Source organism: Oxyura jamaicensis, chromosome 2, assembly GCF_011077185.1.
Source record: "Oxyura jamaicensis isolate SHBP4307 breed ruddy duck chromosome 2, BPBGC_Ojam_1.0, whole genome shotgun sequence".
NCBI lineage: Eukaryota > Metazoa > Chordata > Aves > Anseriformes > Anatidae > Oxyura > Oxyura jamaicensis.
Window position 1 is genome coordinate 66,153,523 of NC_048894.1, and position 19,517 is coordinate 66,173,039.

The 19,517-nt window shown below is 41.8% G+C and overlaps 1 long non-coding RNA gene across 1 annotated transcript; it reads right to left on the reverse strand.

The window, feature by feature from the left end:
- Window positions 1-1,778: 1,778 nt before the first annotated feature.
- LOC118162501 lies at window positions 1,779-14,410 on the reverse strand. The gene is made up of 3 exons (XR_004748484.1): window positions 14,280-14,410; window positions 13,888-13,894; window positions 1,779-1,789 (listed from the first exon to the last, which is right to left on the reverse strand). It is a non-coding gene; the product is annotated as an uncharacterized LOC118162501 (long non-coding RNA).
- Window positions 14,411-19,517: the final 5,107 nt, after the last annotated feature.

Here is a 19,517-nt window from a genome sequence, read left to right on the forward strand (position 1 = left end):
TCAGTACAAAAAGGAGGACTAAGGAGAATCTTCACCCTTTACTGGATGTGGGGAGAAACTTAGTAACTAGAGATGAGGAAAAAGCTGAGGTGCTTAACGCCTTCTTTGCCTCAGTCTATAGCAGCAAAACCAGTTGTTCTCTGGACGCCCAGTACCCTGAGCTGGTGGAAGGGGATGAGGAGCAGAATGTGGCCCCCACAATCCATGAGAAAATGGTTGGTGACTGGCTACAGCATTTGGATGTACACAAGTCGATGGGGCCAGATGGGATCCCCCCAAGAGTACTGCGAGAACTGGCGGAGGAGCTGGCCAAGATGCTTTCCATCATTTATCATCAGTCCTGGCTATCAGGGGAGGTCCCAGTCAACTGGCAGCTAGCAAATGTGACACCCATCTGCAAGAAGGGCTGGAAGGTAGACCCAGGAAACCATAGGCCTGTTAGTTTGACCTCAGTGCTAGGGAAGCTCATGGAGCAGATTATCTTGAGTGTCATCACGTGGCACTTGCAGGGCAACCAGGTGATCAGGCCCAGTCAGCATGGGTTTATGAAGGGCAGGTCCTGCTTGACAAAACTGATCTCCTATGACAAAGTGACACGCTTAGTGGGTGAGGGAAAGGCTGTGGATGTGGTCTACTTTGACTTCAGTAAGGCTTTTGACACAGTTTCCCACAGCATAAAAGACCTTTAGATGTAGAGCTTAGCACTATGGTTTAGTGGAGGACTTAAGTGTTAGGTCAGAGGTTGGACTAGATGATCTTGGAGGTTTCTTCCAACCTGGATAATTCTGTGATTTTGTGATTCTGCTTGCCTTCTCCATTCATAGAGTATTTGACTAATTCACATTTCCTTGGTGCACAGACCTGTGATCCTTGGCATGGTTTGACAGAAAACACTGCCATCCAAAATTAATGGCAATTTTAAATTTCCAGCTCACAGTTTTAGAGCTATATTAGGAAAGGTTTGAGCAATATTCAAGCAGAGATGAGAAATCCATTTAGATTTCCAGTCTATTATCAGTGCTGTTAGTCGCCTCTCTGGTGATATTATGCCTAAATAAACACAAACCTTTCTTTTCCATGGCAGTCTCTCCAGGTAATAACAATCTGTGTGCTTTAATACTTTTTGAGCATTTAATTAGCAAAAAGGACATTGCCCAGATATACCATTGGTTTTTCATTTATTTAAAAATCCTTCTCACCCCTAGCAGAAACTACAGTGTTCTGGCACCAGCTAATGCCTTTGACTCAAGGGACTTGAGAGCTATGACAGGTGCTGTGGTACATGCAAGATGTGTGTTGCACTGAAACCCTTGAAACTGAGTAGTGGATGCAGGCTGTCAAGCTGATCCACCCACCTCTGCCTGTCTAAACCTTGTTGAGCTGAAAAGAATTTAGAGAAGGCTTCAGAAGCATGGAAACTGACTTAAAATCTCTCTCCCTGGTGATACAAAGTGACATCTAAATGAGAAAGAAGGAAGAACAATTTACAGTAGTGGGAAGATGGTGGCAGGGTCTAAAATATGATAATTCTCTAAATTCCAAGGGCCTCAAAAAGAAATAAAATCTCTTGTTTGAACCTTATATTAATACAGTGGGATGTGTGGGAAGTGATGGCCATTGACCCCTTTTTCCTGTATTCCTTTTAAAAGTATTGCTATGTAATATTGCACAGTTTTATTCCAAAACACCTCCCTAATAATTAGTTGTTATGAACTCGAACTCAGCAAGACATTTAAACAATTGCTATGTTTTAAGTATTTGCTTTAATTCCCAAAGGGAAATCTTTTGCCTTGATGCTCTTTGAGAATGTGGGAAGGAGAAAATTGTCTTATCACAGCGTAAATAAAATTAAAGGTTTACCTGCTAGCAGTCCCTGTGAAGTTATTTGCTTAAAACTGATTATGAATGCCCTCCTCCTTACAGAGAAGGGGACCACAGCCATTGCTGCTGAGCTTCTGCCTTGATTCTTGAAGCATTCAGTTTTCATGGGAAACCTTCACACCCACACTTACTAAAGGGTATCTAGGTCTTGCTGGGTATTAGATCATGCCAACTCTATCATTCAGGCTTTCAGCTGACATATAATGCAGAAATGTATTGGCAAAGCACAAGGCACACCCATACCCTTAACTTGTTTATCTTGGTGTAGTTGATGTCATCTGTTCTGCGTGTCTTCCCTAACACATGTGAAGAAAAAATACAGATATCTGGAACTTTACTTCTGGAAGAAGTAGGTTGTAACTTAAAATTCAGCAAGTATCACTGAGTACTGGTGGTCTGCATGTAAAAAAGGAGGAGGAAAAAAAGTGTGTATTTTATAAAAGGGAGGTTAGTGTGGGGTGGGAATTCCTCCTGGCTTGCCCAGGTAGTGGGAGAGTTTGCATGTTTCATTTTGTGGTTTTTGTAACTATGTTTTTAGACCAAGATTTGTGAGCATACAAATATTCAAAGTCCATGTGAAACACTTCAAGACAGATACTTTAAGTCAAACACCAGTCAGAGTTGAATTTTCAGATTAATAGGCATTACAAACAAGTACTCTGTGAAAATGAGACCATTTATTTCAGTTTCTGGCCTGTGAACTTCTGACACTGGTTTTAGCCTGTCCTCTGAATGTGCTATTATGTGTATGTGCATAGGGGATGTCCGTGCATGTCGTCTTTGCTATGTTGATTCTGTCTTGTTGCGAGAGGATCATTTGTAGCATCTTTGAAGTCTGTTAAGATCATTCTGTGCTGCTGTATCCGTGGAAACTATTTTGGAATGAATTTGGTAAAAGACCAAGTCTAAATGATCTATGGAAGGAACATCTTAGTATTAGTCTGCACAGAGTTTCATGGTTTAAGTAAAGGTACAATTGTTAGTGATTTAAATAACGTAAATATTTCAGACACATCTCATTAGATCTCGTAGAAGTAAATCCTTGTAATTCCCTTTTGTGAAAGGGTGAATTCAGCTTCTCTGTGAAGCTATGTCATTCTAGTTCAGTGCTGTGTTCCTCTCTGTGAATTAGTCATTGTAGCATTTGCTTGTCCTGTGCTAGAAATGCTTTATGAAATTACGTGATGAAGGTTTTTATTTATTTTTCTTTTTATTATTTTTAATGTTTAAAAGTTGGCTGCTTCCCTAGAAATAGACAGGTTAGAACATAACATTTTAAGGAGACCTGCTACTAACTTGCCTTGTCAGCTTAAATAATGCTGAGCTTTGAAATATTCCAATATTATTAGTGATGTCCCACTCAGTGAGTATCTGTATAGTTTGGGGCACTTTACATGCACTACCCAGCCTTTTTCTCAGGAATTTTACATTTCCAGTAGTCTTGGGCAGGATCCCCAAAAAGAAAGGAGCCCTTGCATGTGGAGTTGCCTAAAAGAACATTGGCCAATTGCTAATCTCACCCATTTTCTTCTAAAGTCCCCTCCCTTCCCCCAGTGAATTTGCTCCTTCACAGGGTTGAGCCTGAAGTGACATTACGTTCAAGGCAAGGAGTGCTGTTTCACAGGCCATATAGCCTTGGTGACTCCCACTTTAGGGTCCAGTAAGTGTGGGTATTAATATTGTGTATGCAACTCCATCAGTTTTTAGAACTGTGAGGTGTTTGTTTGTTTGTTTGATTTTTTGTTGTTTTTTTTTTTTTTTTCAGGGCGAGCAGGGAGGGCAGAGCATTCCCCCCTGCCCATAAGAACAATTTATCTAATGGCTGTCTACCACTAGCTAGGCCGCGATGGTCCAAGCAAGGCAGAGAACTCTCTCTAGAAAGTCTGTGGCCACCCAGACTGACTGCCTGCTCAAAAATGTGGCAGTTCAGGTCTCTGGATGCAGGGGGTGCCAGAGCCTGTTGTTGCCATCTGAGGGAGGCAGAGATACTGTGTGTGTGAGGTGCGAGCAGGTGGATGACTTGGTCTGCCTGGTGGCAGAGCTCAAGGAGGAGGTGGAGAGGTTGAGGGCCATCAAAAAGAGTGAGAGGGAGATAGACCTGTGGAGCAACTCCCTGTAAGGCCTGAAGGAGAGGCACCGGGATGAGACCCTCACAATGGGGGTGGATCCCCTGCCCTGTCACTGTTGGACAGAGGGAGGGGACCTAGGAGTTAAGGAGGAATGGAGACAGGTCCCTGCTCGATGTTGCAGGCAATGCCCCCCTCACCCCCCCCCACCGGCCCCACCTTCCCAGGTGCCCTTATACAACAGGTTTGAGGCCCTGGAGCTTGAGAGACCAGTGGGTGAGGATGTGGTAGACAGTTTACCCAGGCGGATGCCTAGGGCAAGGAAGTCCATTCCACGCCTCATGACTGGCTCCACCAAGAAAGAGAGAAGGGTAATCATTGTAGGCGACTCCCTTCTCAAGGGAACAGAGGGCCCTATTTGTCAGCCTGACACAACCCATAGGGAAGTCTGCTGCCTCCCTGAGGCCAGGGTCAGGGATGTTGCCAGAAAGCTTCCTAACCTGGTTTGCCCCTCTGACTACTATCCACTATTGATAGTCCAGGCTGGCAGTGATAATACTGAAGAGAGAAGCCTGAAGGCTATAAAATGGGACTATAGGGGACTGGGACGGTTAGTGGATGGAGCGGGAGTACAGGTGGTGGTTTCGTCCATCCCTACAGTGGCAGGGAGGGGTGCAGAGAGGACACGGAAAGCCCACCTGATAAACATGTGGCTCAAAGGCTGGTGCCAACACAGGATTTTTTTTTTTTTTTTTTTTTTTTTGTGACCATGGGGCACTTAACTCGGCACCTGGCCACAGACAGGTCCCAACTGTTTACAAGGGGAAAACAGATACTAGCCCAGGAGCTGGCAGGGCTCATTGAGAGGGCTTTAAACTAGGTAAGAAGGAGAATGGGGCTGAAATAAAGCTAGTTTGAGATGTACCGGGGGAACAATGGCAAGGCTGGGGGAGAAGGCAATGGCCCAGCTGAAGTGCATCTACACTAATGCATGCAGCACGGGTAACAAACAAGAGGAGCTGGAAGCCATAGTGCAGCAGGCAGGCTATGACTTGGTTGCCATCACAGAAACGTGGTAAGACCACTGTCATTACTAGAGTGCTGCAATGTCTGGCTATAAGCTCTTCAGAAGGGACAGGTAGCACAGAAGGGGTAGTGGTGTGGCTCTCCATATTAGAGAGTGTTTTGATGTTGTGGAACTTGAGGTTGGGAATGTTAAGGTTGAGTCGCTATGGGTTAGGATCAGCAGGAAGGCCAACAAGGCAGACATCCTGGTGGGGGTCTGTTATAGACCACCAAACCAGGAGGAGGGGACAGATGAGGAGTTCTACAGGCAGCTGGCAGAAGCTGCAAAATCATCAGCGCTTGTTCTTGTGGGGGACTTCAACTTCCCAGGCATATCCTGGAAGCACAACACAACCCAGAGAAAGCAGTCTAGGAGGTTTCTGGAGAGTGTGGAAGATAGCTTCCTGACACAGCTGGTTAGTGAGCCTACCAGGGGAGGTGCCCTGCTAGACCTTCTGTTTACTAACAGCGAAGGACTGGTGGGAGATGTGGTGGTTGGGAGCTGCCTTGGGCAGAGTGACCACAAAATGGTAGAGTTCTCTATTCTTGGCGAAGTCAGGAATGGGACCAGTAAAACCGCTGTCTTGGACTTCCAGAGTCTTAGACTTTGAGCCGTTCAGGACACTGGTTAGCAGAGTCCCTTGGGAGGTGGTTCTGAAGGGCAGAGGAGTCCAGGAAGGCTGGGTGCTCTTCAAGAAAGAAATCTTAATGGCTGAGGAGCAGTCTGTCCCCACGTGCCCAAAGACGAGACTGAGGATTAAGCCTCACTATTTAGAAATAGTGAGGTATATGACTGAATTGGACTGTTTGTGACAGGGAAAATAGAAAGCAAAATAGTCTTTATTGTCAGATATACTCTGTTTTTTTCCATTCCCAAGAGGCAAGGTGGAGATGATTGGCAGTGAATGCCATGTGGGATGTTAAAGCAGCTTTTAAGTCAGCACCTAACTGAATGTCTATAGAAGTCTCTTCTTACACAGGGTGTTCACTAAGAAGTGATGTCATGCTCCAAAATGAAGCACTTGGGCAGTGGGTGTGCGTGGAGGAGAGAGTGGGATCATGCTGTAAAAAGCGCTCACATTTTTAGCCAGACAGCACTTCTGCAGCAAATAAAATCTCTCTCTCCAACAGATGGAGGAGAGGTGAGTGGGAGGGAAGTTTGGAAGTTCATTGTGTCATTTCTGTTTGCTCACTGCTTTGGCTGCAAGGGAGGATGCAGGAAATACCAGTCAATAAAAGGGTGGATTTGAAAGTGCAGCAGCACCAAGGAGGTAGATGCAACTCTCTGTAATTATGGAGCAGCTTTCACTTGGGATTGTCAAAATGTTTTATGAACATTAAGCAGCGGAGCTTTATGATATCCCACTGGGCATGTATCAATCCTTCTTTTTTAGAGATGGAGAAATCTGGGAATATTGAGTACATGATGAGCTTTAGGTGCACAACAATATTGATTTGTAGGGGTGGACCTCATGTCACCAGATGCTTCTGCTTCCAGTACAGGACCTTACTCCCTGTACGTGCTGTTCAGAGTCAGACAAGCTGCCTGGCATTAACGTGGGCAATTCTGTACGTGCCTGACCCAGCCTTTGCCTGGAATACACTATCACTTACTTTCCTTGACCAGGCTTAATTTACCTGTCACTTTGATCAGAACTGATGACTTTAAAGTCTTCTTAAAAAATGAATTATAATCTCTGAGAATTGCATGGAAAGAATTGCTAAGTGAGAGCATCTGTGCCATTACCACCTGCAAAATCTTAATTTTTCACTCTTGAAATTTGGGAGTTTGGGGGGAGGCGGGAACATCTCAGGTAATTTGTTGTCATATAAACTAATTAGCTTTCCAAAACGTTGGGCACTGAGAAGGTAGTTGGGCAGTGGAACAGGCTCTCCAGGGAAGCAGTCATGCACTGAGCCTGTCTGAGATCAAGAAGTGTTTGGACAATGCTTTCAGACATAGGGTTTGATTTTGTGATGGTCCTGTGTAGAACCAGGAGTTGGACTCAGTGATCCTTGTGGGTCCCTTCCAACATGGGATGGGCTATGATTCTATTATCTCCTCTAAAAAATGGCTGCTGTTTCAAAGATGTAAGGTCAAAATCATGGCTATGTGAAGTATTTGGGTGAAATGTTTAGACATGACCTTGGAGAGTTCTCCAAGTTCTGCTGTCCATGTAACCATGTATGTATACTTGTACCCAGCATGAACTCTTCCAGATATTTAAATCTTATTTATACTTGTGGGAAAGTGCAATATGGCTGGCAAAATTCAGATTAATTTCACTAGTATAAACAGAAAACAAGCAAAACCAGAGTCAGAGTCTCCACGTTAATGCAGAGCAGCCAGGCCCCAGCGTACAAGCTGAGGTGGACTTTCTGAACTACTCTGATCCACTCGTTCTCTCTGAAATTTAAAAAAAAAATCTTGACACATTGTCTGAATATTGATAGTGTTAAATGGCTGGTGAAGGCCATGGGGCAAGTTACCTTTGCTTTCTTTCTGAGCTTCTAGAAGGGTTTCGTTGCTGTGGCTAGGAGAGTGGGTCTCTGCACACAAGGATTTCTTAAGCTGAGCTCCTGAAACATGAGATTTTGTGGCTGCTTGTAAGGTTACTTCTGTCTCACAAGGGCTTGGTGTTCTGGTTGCTTGATTAGGTATCCAAGCATGGGCTTGGCTCCAGGGTTTGTGCTTTCTTTGTGATCTCAGACAAATCAGTCCTGTTTGTTCCTGCCTTGCTAAACTGGGTTACCAAAACACATCCTGCAAATGTCTGGCTTTCATCATCTTACTATTTTTATAATGGCAAACTATTTGTGTCTTAAATGCTGACTCATAAAGCAAGGTATTTTGCTGAAAATGAAAGGGAAATGACCCTGCATCTTTTCCAGCTTGTCATTTCATTTTTTGACCCTCTTTGGGGATCTCCATCCTACTTTCTGTCATCCATATTAGTCTTGGCTGATTGATATGAAGAGATAAAGAGTCTTGAGCAAAAACACTTTTATAAACAAAGGTGGAAAACTTTTTTTTTCCCCTCAGTTTATAAGACAAAAAATCTTAAGCAGAATGAAAAAACATTAACTGACCCCTACTAAAATAGAAACTAAAATGTAAGTTTGACAGTTTAGTTTTCTGCTCCAGTGAGAGAAGGCAGACTGAAAAAATGGTGGCTTCAGAAAGACATACAACTGGCCCCCTTGCCATGAATATTTTCTACGAGAATGCATTTACAGCTTATGACCTGAATATTGACATGAAAATGTATATTGCAGATTAGATTTATTTACAAAATTCTTGTAAATTACACCTAAAAAAAGGTCTGCATTTGTTGTCAGTCATAAAAGCCCAGTTGATGAAATAGGTGAAATCACCTTTAGTAATTGTGTGCATGGAATTTGCTTCAGTAGTAGATTATAATTGCACTGGAACAGGCTGCTCAGAGAAACTGTGGATGCCCCCATCAAGTATTCAAGGAAGTGTTCAAGGCCAGGCTGGATGGAGCTTTGACCAACCTGGTTTGGTGGGAGGTGTCCCTTCTCATGGCAGGGGGTTGGAACTGGGTGATCTTTAAGGTCCCTTCCAACCCATGCCATTCTACGATTCAATGATACATCAGCACTCTTACTTTTTGCTGTATCTAAACTAAATTCAGTACAGTGACCACTAGAAGTTGACAAATCAATTGGGAGTTGAAACCTGGATGAAGAAAACTAAAAATCTAATAACAAAACCTAGAAAAAGAGGAGTTAACCTCTCCTGCTTTTAGCTATATTGAAGAGCACATGGCCAGAAACAATTCCTTATTCAAATAGTTTTAACTTCAAAATATAGTTCAATAAATGTTTGGTATTCATAGTATTGCATGTAATTATATTTAACTGACTAAAGCATATTGAGTTTTAGTCTTTTACATAATTGAAATTTCCATTCAAATTAGCTTATCTCAAATCATGAACAGGAAGGAATCCCTTTAGAAATAAAAAGCATTATCTGCCTTTTTCTAATAGAATAGTCTAAAATTTAAGATACTTACATTCTTCTAGTTACCAAAGAAAAAGTACCAGGTTTAGTAAAAATGCCTCACTTAGTTTCAAAGTAGCATGTCTTAAGAATTACTAAAAGTGAGAATCAATCTTCAGATAAATAACTAAGGGTAACAAATGTGAGATAAGAATAAAGCCACATTTTGAATCAGGATCTGTTCTTTGCTGAAAAATGTTAAAATTAGCATTTGTAGCCTTACCCATATGTTACCTTTCTATCTGAGCTCCTGTAAGCGTTGTGTGCAATTGATGATAACTACGTTGTTGAATTTATCTTTGTTTTCTCTCTGATATCAATTGAGTAATGAAGGATTAATAGGTGACCTCAAACGTTGTGGTGACCTCAAACATGCTTTTTTCTCTCTTTTCTATTTAATGAAAGCACACTAAAGTTAATGTGTCCAGTGAATATGTTAGGCACTGAAATAGTAAGTGCATGGCTCCACAGTGAAATACAAAATCCTCTGTTCAGAAGTAATGCAATTCAAATAGAGAGTAAGACACTTAAGGATGTGATCCAGTACAGCCACTACACTGACTTATGAGACTAGCTAAAACACATACAGCTGCCTCAAGCAAGGTACATGGAAATACTGGAGTGAAGGATGAACCCCTGGCAGAGTTGCCTTAGTCTACATGGCAGATCCATCACTCTAAAGCTCTGTCCTGAGGACAACACCAAAATGGTGGGAGCATTTGGACACAAAATGGGGAGCAGTCAGCCTCTTCCTCACCCCAAATGTTCAAACATCTCCCACGTTGACACCATGACAGAAAGCTGAGCTAGAGGCAAATTTCCCTCCTGAACCTGGCTCTTTAATACAGAGAGTCATTAGGAGATTTCCTGGGTGAGAAAGGGAGGGGATACAGGAAGCAGGAACTGGGATTACTTTGTGATGAAGCCTGCACATACCTCTTGATGATTCTGCACTTAACAGCCATCAGAAAATAAGCAGGTGCTGAGAGCATTTAAAGGGGGCTAAGGGGATGGGGAGATGCTCAAGAACATGATTTTGCTTCAGTGAACTTAAGCCTCATTTCTGTGCCTTTCATTTCTTGCTGATACCTAGCTCTTGGTTGCTCCTCTGAGAGTTTGGGAGCAAATGAACAAGCACAGCTTTGTTTCTCAGTAGATGAATACTAATTGTTTCCCTTTGGACTTATGCTATGCTATATAAATATAAATATATATATATATATATATGCAGTGAATAAACACAACGTTAAGTCATGTGCAATCATCCCCAGCCTACTGGAGTTTTTAACAGCACCTACTCATTGATTTTATAACACAGAGATTCAGCTTTCCTTTAAATTCTCACCTCAGAAAGTGGCCACAGGAAAACCTACGCTCCAACAGACTTTATTGTAGAATATTTCTTGTGGAACACCATCAGCATTTACCCCAGTGTGATTCTAAATTGTTCTCCAGTGGAGCTCTCACTGAATACTCAAAACTGCTCAGGTGGTAATGCTGTCTGCAGGTATTTTCTATGCCCTTGCAATGCATGTGCATTTATTACTGCAACACTGAAATTTTATTAAAACTTTTAAAATGTCTAAAATAAGTGAATTCCTATTCCTGCCTTTAAAACAATGCTTAAAACCTAAAGCAAGAATTTGTTCACATGGTGATGTTCTTTGCTTTATCGGTGTGCTGGAGAGGCAGTTTTTTGTTAGCATCTTGATTTTCAAGTGCAATTTGGCCTCACCACAGGACTCGAAGCACTGAGTAGAGTGAAATAATGGTTGTAGCCTCCTTAAATTTTCCCAGGGAAAGGGCAGAGAAAGAGCTAGCCTGGACTCTTTTTGGAACATAATGTTAAAGGCAGTTCTGCACAGACTGGATTAATTTCCTCAGCTCTCATTCTCAGGAATTTGTCCCACACTGTATGCTATTGGCATACAGCCATGGCGTGCGTTCTCACATGTATGACCTATGCATTTTATACTGCCAGTATTTAAAAATACCTGGAACTCCAGGCAGCCTCCATCAATTACTTGAAGTGGGTAGAATTTTTACAGGAAACGTTTTCTCTTTAGAGAGCGTTATCACTAGATTTATCCCTAATATGAATGAGCAAAGTTATCCATAAAGGCATCTCATCTGGTTTCAACAAACAAAGGAGTTTTTATATCTTTAATTAAGGGTTGACTCACTCCTTTGTTCCTCTTTTATGGTGAAACTCAACAAACAGATAATTATAATTACATCCCGATACAAAGATGGTGTTTTGAATCAAATCATTAGTTTCACGCAAAGGTCTAAGGTACACTACGCTTCAGTACCAGCTTCACATAAGGGAAATGCATTCTTTGATAGACTTACAGTTAGCTTTAGCTCAGGTACAGGAGGATAAAGCACTGGCTAAGAACTCTTCTCCTGTTTTCATTCTAAGCTTCACTCCTTTCTGGACAAAAACCATCCAACAGATAACATATTTGTATGTTAAGTAAATTAAAAACAGATAGTTGGTGAGATGAGGGACTTTTCATTCAGATTAGTTCACAGATACCATCCATAGGGCTTTACTGGTGATGTGAATAAATTGCCTGGGTAGCAAAATGCAGTCCCCAGGCTCCCAAGCTGCAAGCAAATGCTCCAGCATGAGCCCATACCTAACAAGTGTAGAGGGATTAGAAACCAGTTGCTTACTTTGAACTGTTTGTCTTCTGCTTCCTAATGTGAGTGAGATTTGTGGATCATTTAGGGTAATGAAAAGTATCATTTATTGCAGTAAAATTTTGGAAGTGAATTTAAATTTCGGGGAGTGGCTTGGCCTGTTTTCCAGGCAGACTTGACTAGATGAAGTGACACAAAGTGGCTGGTCCCCTCTGCTTTGTGGTGGTATTGTGTAAAGTGAGGTGCCACGTGGGGGTTTGGAAAGTCATCTGCAATGGATTAAAATTGGTTTTGAAGACATTGCTTTTTCTCAAAGGGAAAAAAATTGCCACCTGTTTTTATGTTCTCGCTTTTTCATCATTGAAATGTCATGTCTGGTTTTCCTTGGTATAGACGGAGACTGTGAGGAACACTAGCAAATGAGAAAAGTATAAATAAAAGGTTGTAGCCATCTGTAGCTGTAACAATAAATAGCATTGTCTGTAGACTTAATAATTCCTCTGAATTGCGAAAACTGACTCCACAATAAGATTGTAAAGTAGGTATGTTTATTCAGCGCTGGGCAGCATGGGAGGTAGTCCCACCAAAGTCGTGCACAACAACTCGCTCGCATGCATTCTCTTTTATCCCCTAAAATATTACATATGCATTAAGTTTCGCAACGCACCTATACATATTCATTTCCTAGCTCCGCCTAGCCCCGCTTTGTACGTTAATTATCTTATCAGTCCTTCTGCACTTGCGTAGTATTCTCTGGTGGTCGTCATGATGAAGTAAGACGTCTTCCTCAGAGTTGAACTTTTCACCTCGTCTCCCTGCGCATGCTCCCTGAGCCCTTGGTCACAATCTGAGCCATAAGGTTGGTTTGGTCCGGTTCTTGGGGTCCGAGGGGCTCCTGTTATCTTGAGGCCTTGCATGTTTATCTTATCCTTTGTAAACAGTCCTCCTTATCTTTGAGCCCTTGCTCACAGTCCGAACAATAAGGTTACATTGATCTGGTTCTTGGAGCCTCAGGGGCTCATCAGGAGGCCTAGGCTCAGCATAGGCCCAGTACATCATAAACGTAGCACATATTAAACAATGAGTGTTGTCCATAGATTTATTCTTAACCAGTCACTCTCTAATTTCTAATCCCATGTTTCAGTCCCCCCTTTTCTGGAAAATCTTAGTAAATTCTTTTACTTAATATAACAATTTTTCTTCCCAAGCTCTCTGATATGTATCCCTCAATGCCTTGCCTTGTACTTTTGTCAAGGAAGCTAATATCGCCATTCATTGTAACAATTTCCAATTCCAAACAAGCATTAAAAAAAAATATTAAACTTATACCAACTAATATCAATAAAACAATAATTGGGTGACATAATGTGTTCAAAATCCCGGTTGCAGTTGGTGACCATCTGAAGAGGGTGATTTGTGTCACAGTTGTGATTTGTGTCTTGTTTTATTCTCTGCAAAACTCTGTTTATTTCACTAAGGTGAGGTTCATATATGTTGTGTTGTCGGACTTGATCAACTGGTGGGATACCACTGGTGCCAAATACAGAAAATCACATCCGATGATTCTAACAAAGCTACAAATACAAAAGTTAGAATGATTTTTGCTAGGGAGAGCTACGTTTTCCTTATCTACCTCTACAAAAGCACGAGCAGTTCTTAAACACACACACTCTTGACCAATATATACAAGCACAGTCTTTTGACTAGTATTTGGATTAATTTCAAAGTGGCAAACACCTTGTTCAGTGTCAAGACATACATCCTGAGCATCAGTTGTGTTGCTTTCACAAATCCTTCCCTAATGATCAAGGCAGCTGTTGCCTGCATCCATAACTGCTTGTATACAACTAAAAGCTAAAGATACGTTATCTTGAACCATACTAAGTGCATCTATTATTAGTCTGTGGTCTTGGTCTTTAGCCTTTTCCCATCTCAGTAACACCTTTGAAACTTGCCATTGGCTTGTTCCCAATGCCAATAAGGATGATTGTAGGGGCTGTTTTAGTTTTGTCAAATCACTTGTTGCTGTGGCCAGCTTATTCATTAATATTTCTTAATCAATTCGATTTAAAACTCCTAATCCTGTTCCTAGCATTCCAATTAAGTCTCTTTGTGTCTTGCCCCTGAGGTGTGCTTGCTTTTGTGACCATATCGTCCAGCCAAAAACAGCTAATTGCTACAGTCTGTGTTAATATAAGATTATACCAACAATCTAATTTACCTGGGTGGATACAACCTTCTTATTGGCCACTTCTGGAAATCGGTTTTACTAAAATCCCTGTTACTTTCTTGTGGGTTGTTCCATTAATCATTTGGCACCCTATTTTAATTTTGTCCCCTATGGTTCTTTGATGTGTCCACTCTTACCCTAATTTTTGCCATTCTGATAATGTATGTAAATGGTCACCATATGTTCACCAAATAACCACAACTTCTAACTTTCCATTAATGCTCTTATCTTCTGTTGTTACAGCTTCGGACCAAGGCCACTCACCATTCTCTATTGTCATAGAGGCACCTTCCAATTCTTGAATCACAGTTACAACTATAAGCCACAAAAATAAAATGATTCTGTTAACTAAATTTCTACTAATTACATTACTAAATACTCCTGACTGTAATGTCCTCATTTTGTTCGACTAAGCTTCAGTTTCAGTTCACCGTCACCCGGCGTTACTTTCCAGGGGGCTTCTGGAGCTTTCCTCACTCGAGAATGGTGAATCCAGGCACTCTGTTCCTTGATCTTAATTGCGGTGAAGGTAGTAAGAGCACCTGGTATAGTCCTTCCCACTGTGGTTTCAAAGTTTTCTCTACAAGAGACTTAGGTAGCTCTCGGGCTTTGGCAGTCCTACTAGGGAAAACCTCTGGCCATCCTGAAAAGGTATCTGTTAACACCAGTAAATATCGACACCCCCCTTTTCTTGGAAGTTTAGAAAAGTCAATTTGCCACCATTGCCCAGGCCCATGGCCTTTTCCAATTTGACCCAGTTTTGGTTTGGGGGCATTTTGGGGTTAGTCTGGAGACAAAGATCACATTAAGTTATTTGAGTGATGGTAGCATATAAGTTCCTGGCAATAATTTTGCCAATTAGATAGTTATACAAAGCATCTATTCCCCAATATGTTTTCTGGTGTTTTTTCTTTACCAGTGACTACAATAAATTGGAGGGGATGACTAGCTTCCCCTTCCCTTCTTTGGTAATAGCCCATCCCTCTTGGTTATATTTTCCCTTTTGACTTTTGATTAATTTTCTATCCTTTTTGTTATATACAGGGTTGCCTTCAAGGGGAATCTGCCCATCTGGAGTCAGGACTCCTTCAGTTGCTACCCCACCTTCTGCTGCTTCTTTTGCCTCTCTGTCCGCCAGATCATTTCCTTCCTCCAATTCTGAGCTCACTTTCTGGTGTGCCTTAATGTGCATGATTGCTACCTTTTCAGGGAGCTGAACCACTTCCAATAATCACATTATCTCTTTCATGTTTGATGTTTTTCCCTTGTGAGTTCAACAGTCCTCTTTCCAGTTGGCTCCGTGTGCATGTACAACCCCAAATGCATATCTCAAGTCCATACAGATGTTTATCTTCTTTCCTTTTGCCATTTCCAAGGCATGGGTCAGAGCAATTATCTCGGCCTTTTGTGCAGAGGTATCTGTTGGCAAAGGTCCGGACTCTATTACCTCTTTGCAAGTGGTAACTGCATACCCAGCATGTCATTTTCCACTGATGACGTAGCTGCTCCCATCAGTAAACCAGATCTCCACATCATCAAAAGGAGTATCCTTCAGATCTGGACGGCTGGAGTAGGTAGCTTCGATGGTCTCCAGACAGTCATGATATACTGGTTTCCCTTGGCTTCCACTGAGGAATGAAGCTGGGTTGACAATGTTAGTTACCACTATTTCTATCTACCATGATAGCTTCGTATTTCAAGAACCTTTGTGGGGAAAGCCAGTGACCGCCTTTCACTTCCAGCACTGCAAACACTGTGTGAGACACTAGCACAGTTATTTTCTGGCCCAAGGTGAACTTGTGTGCTTCCTGGATATTTAGCACCACTGCTGCAACAGCTCTGAGGCATCCTGGCCACCCCTTGGCAGCAGCATCCAGCTGCTTAGAAAAATAAGCAACTGCCCTTCAATATGGGCCCACGTCCTGTGCTAGTATTCCCAGGGCAATCCCCATCCAGGCCACACATGCTTCTTCTGTCTGGGTGGTTATGAAGAGGTCATCTACATACTGCAACATCCTTCCTTCTCCTGATGGGGCTTCCCAGGTCTCCAAGTCCTTTGCAAGTAGTTCTCCGAACAAGGTGGGTGAGTTCTTAAATTCCTGAGGCAACCTTGTCCATGTGAGCTGTATTTTGTGCCCACTCTTAGGGCTTGTCCAATCAAATGCAAAGATTTTCTGGCTGGCTTCATGGAGAGGGAGGCAAAAGAAGGCATCCTTCAGGTCTAAAATGGTAAACCAAGTTAGTTCTGGTGTTAAGCATTTTAATCAATTATCAGGCTAATTCCTTCTCTGTCTTCCTTTTCGAGGGGTACTGTTTAATTCTGACTGGCTGTTTTCCTTCCTTAAGTTTAATTTGTATTGGAAGTGCATTTTTTTTGCCTTCCCTGGTACATTAGAAGATCATACTCCAGAAAACACTTGACTTGGGATTTCCTCACTAATTTCCTCTTTGGTCTCAATAGCTGTCAATATCAAACTCAACACTTCCACATATCACTTACCTCCAGATCATTTATCTCCAGAATAATCTCCCCATTTTTAAATGAAATGGTTGCTTGTGATCTTTCCAATAAATCTCTCCCTAGGAGTGACTCCAGGAGTTGGGCATGTATAGGAACTTGTGAATGCCCCACTGTTTCCCATATTTATATTTCAATAGTTTGCAGAAATACGCTATTTCAGATTGGCCAGTTGCCCGCTTCACTACAACATAATCATTCCCCACTGATACTAATGCTTTATATAAAACTGAATATGTTGCCCTCGCATCCACCAGAATTTCCACCTCTTTTCTCTCCTTCCCCAGCTTCATTTTTATAACCAACGGATCTGCTGGGGTAAATTCCCTCGGTCCTCTTCAGTCGTCTTTTGCACACGTGACTACCACCTCCCTTCCCCAGTTTCCTTTTCCATTTCTTTTCTGTTCCAGGCATTTGTTTTTCCAATGCCCAAAATTCTTACATTGGGCACATTGATCTTTGCCTAGCTGGGGCTGTCCCTGTCTGGGTCTCCTTTTTCCTTCTTCCCTAATAGCTGCTATCAGTCTCTTCTGCATGTTTAATTGAGGAAGATAAAAGTCCTCTCTCCTTTCCAAATTGCCCCGTGTTCATGCACCACACCAAACGCATATTTCAAATCTGTCCAAATGTTTGCCAGCTCAAGAGCTCTTATCAAGGTGATGATTTCCACCTTTTGGGCTGATGCTTGTTACCGCATATCCTGTGAGGCACAATCCCCAGCGGACGAAGCTGCTGCCATCTATGTACCAATCCTCCACATCTTCTAGGGGTGTTTCCTAGAAGTCTGGTCAGCTGGAGTATACCGTGTTCATGGTCTTGATGCAAGATCTGGTGATCTGGAAACAGTTACTGAGGAAGGAGGCTGGGTTCATAGTATTAGTGCCAAAAAAATATTAGTAAACTAACAGTCCATGATACACGTTCCTTTTCTTCTTCAGTAGTTATCATTTGCGTATTGCAACAGTGTCCCCTTTTCCCGAAGGGGTCTGTCAAACTTCAAGATCACAGGCTTGTTGTTTCCTGTATATGGTGGGGCTATTCTTGAACCCCTGTGGTAACACTGTCCAAGTAAACTGAGTTTTCCATCCTCTATTAGGATTTTCCCATTCAAAGGCAAGGAGTTTCTGTTTTTCATTTGCCACGGGCAGGCAGAAAAAGGCATCCTTTAAATCTAGTACCATGAACCAAACTTGACTATTTTTCTAATTTTGTAATTCCAATCACTTTTCCCAATTTAAATTTCAAGCATTGCAAAAAAAATGCCTTTTCCTGTTGGGCAGTTACTCCTATTACATTTACAGACTAATTAACACAGAGAAAGAAGCTCCCTTAACCAATAAAAATTCAAGCCTCTCTCTTCGTTCCCTAGCTGTATTTCAACCAGTGGACCTGCTAGGGTAAATGCCCCAGGTCCCCCTTATTCCTGACTGTTGTAAGTTTATCCTGCAGCCTAAGACAATTTCTTTCTGATATCAGGGGGCCAATTGCCCTAGAAAGAGGCTAGCCAATTGCCTCTGTTTTCTGAAGCCAGGTCCATTTATTATTATTATTATTATTTTTATTATTATTACTATTTCTTCATTGCATTTCAAAAGTTGGTCCAAAAATTCCATAGGGGTTTCTTTTGGACCTTGTTGGAACAAATTCTCAATTCCCAATTTAACCAGATTTCTGTATAAGTCATTCATGATTTCCGGGGTGATTAGGGTCTCAGTTGGGGGGGGTCGGTCAGGGGAATGCAATCGTTGATAGTTCCCTGAGCAGTCTCATTGGCAATCTGAGCTCACACGTGAACTCAGGTTGTTTTAAGGATTAGTTGTAATGGAAACAAGAAAAGCAGCTCTCTCAGAGCCATCATGGTCCCTCTGCCCCAGAGGGCTCACACCCGTGATTTTGAGATCTCAGCCTCGGGTTGAGGCAGAACTATTAACATCCCTACATCCTCTTTCCCTGCTCATTCAACTTCAAACAGCTTTATCAAGTACTACCTTTAACACCTTCAGCAACCCTATTAACACTTCCTTTATCTTTCTCCAGCCTGTACTTTTCTAATGCCAGTACCAAAGGCTTAGTCAGGGGCCAACTTAATTTTTCTCTCCAAGATGCTGAAACAACATATCAGTATACAACATTTCATCCCATTTCCCTTCTCTCCTCAAAAACATTGATTGCAAGATATTGTTATAGTCAATTGATCCATAAAGTGGCCATTTAGCTTATATAGTGGCCACCGTTGATTGCAATACTTAGTGAAAGTCCTCTTGCTTTCTGTGCCCCCAGTTCTAAAAATATCCTTCCAATGTGTCAATATGCAGCCAAGGAGGCTTTCTTTAAAACGTCTTTGTTTTGGATATTACTCATTTCCTTGGTTTCCCATTGCCATTTATTTATTAATTACTATTCCTTATTAGATACTGTCCCTTGTTTCAATTTCCACACAAACCGTTCTATTACAGTTTTTTACTATCTTTTCCTAATCTTCTTTCCAAATGTTCCAGTTTTCTGGGATCAAACTCTTATTTCCACATACAAACTTTACTGTTTCAGATTATTAGTGAACCCCGTTCCAATCATAAATCCACAGGACTTCAGGAAAACACATGAAGCACTCAGCCTTCTGTCTTCTAGACAAACCACACCACCTTTTCCACAAAATTTACATTTCAAAAGGACCAAATTTCAAGCCAAATGCCATTTTTTCTCATGCACTTTGTTAGTAAGCCCATACAAAACAAGGAATCACTCCTGTGTATCCATCAATATGGGGGTTTAAAAAGGTATTGAGGCCTAAATAAATTTGCTCTCCCCCTTTTTACCAAATTTCCAGGGCTCAAGCCTGAACCACCAAAGAAGTGACTCTCTCCTTTTTGCCACTTTGATAAGCCGTCAGCCCCCTTGCCACCAGTACTTGGGAAACTGACCAAACACCACAGCGAATATACAAAAACTTCTAAACTGTTACTTAGATAATGCTTCCGCCTTTCTTCTCGTCACTCAAAACATTTAACAGAAATAAGATCACAAGATACACCGCCAGGCATATATATTGGGCACCACCATGAACACTTGGATAAAACAGCACTTCTT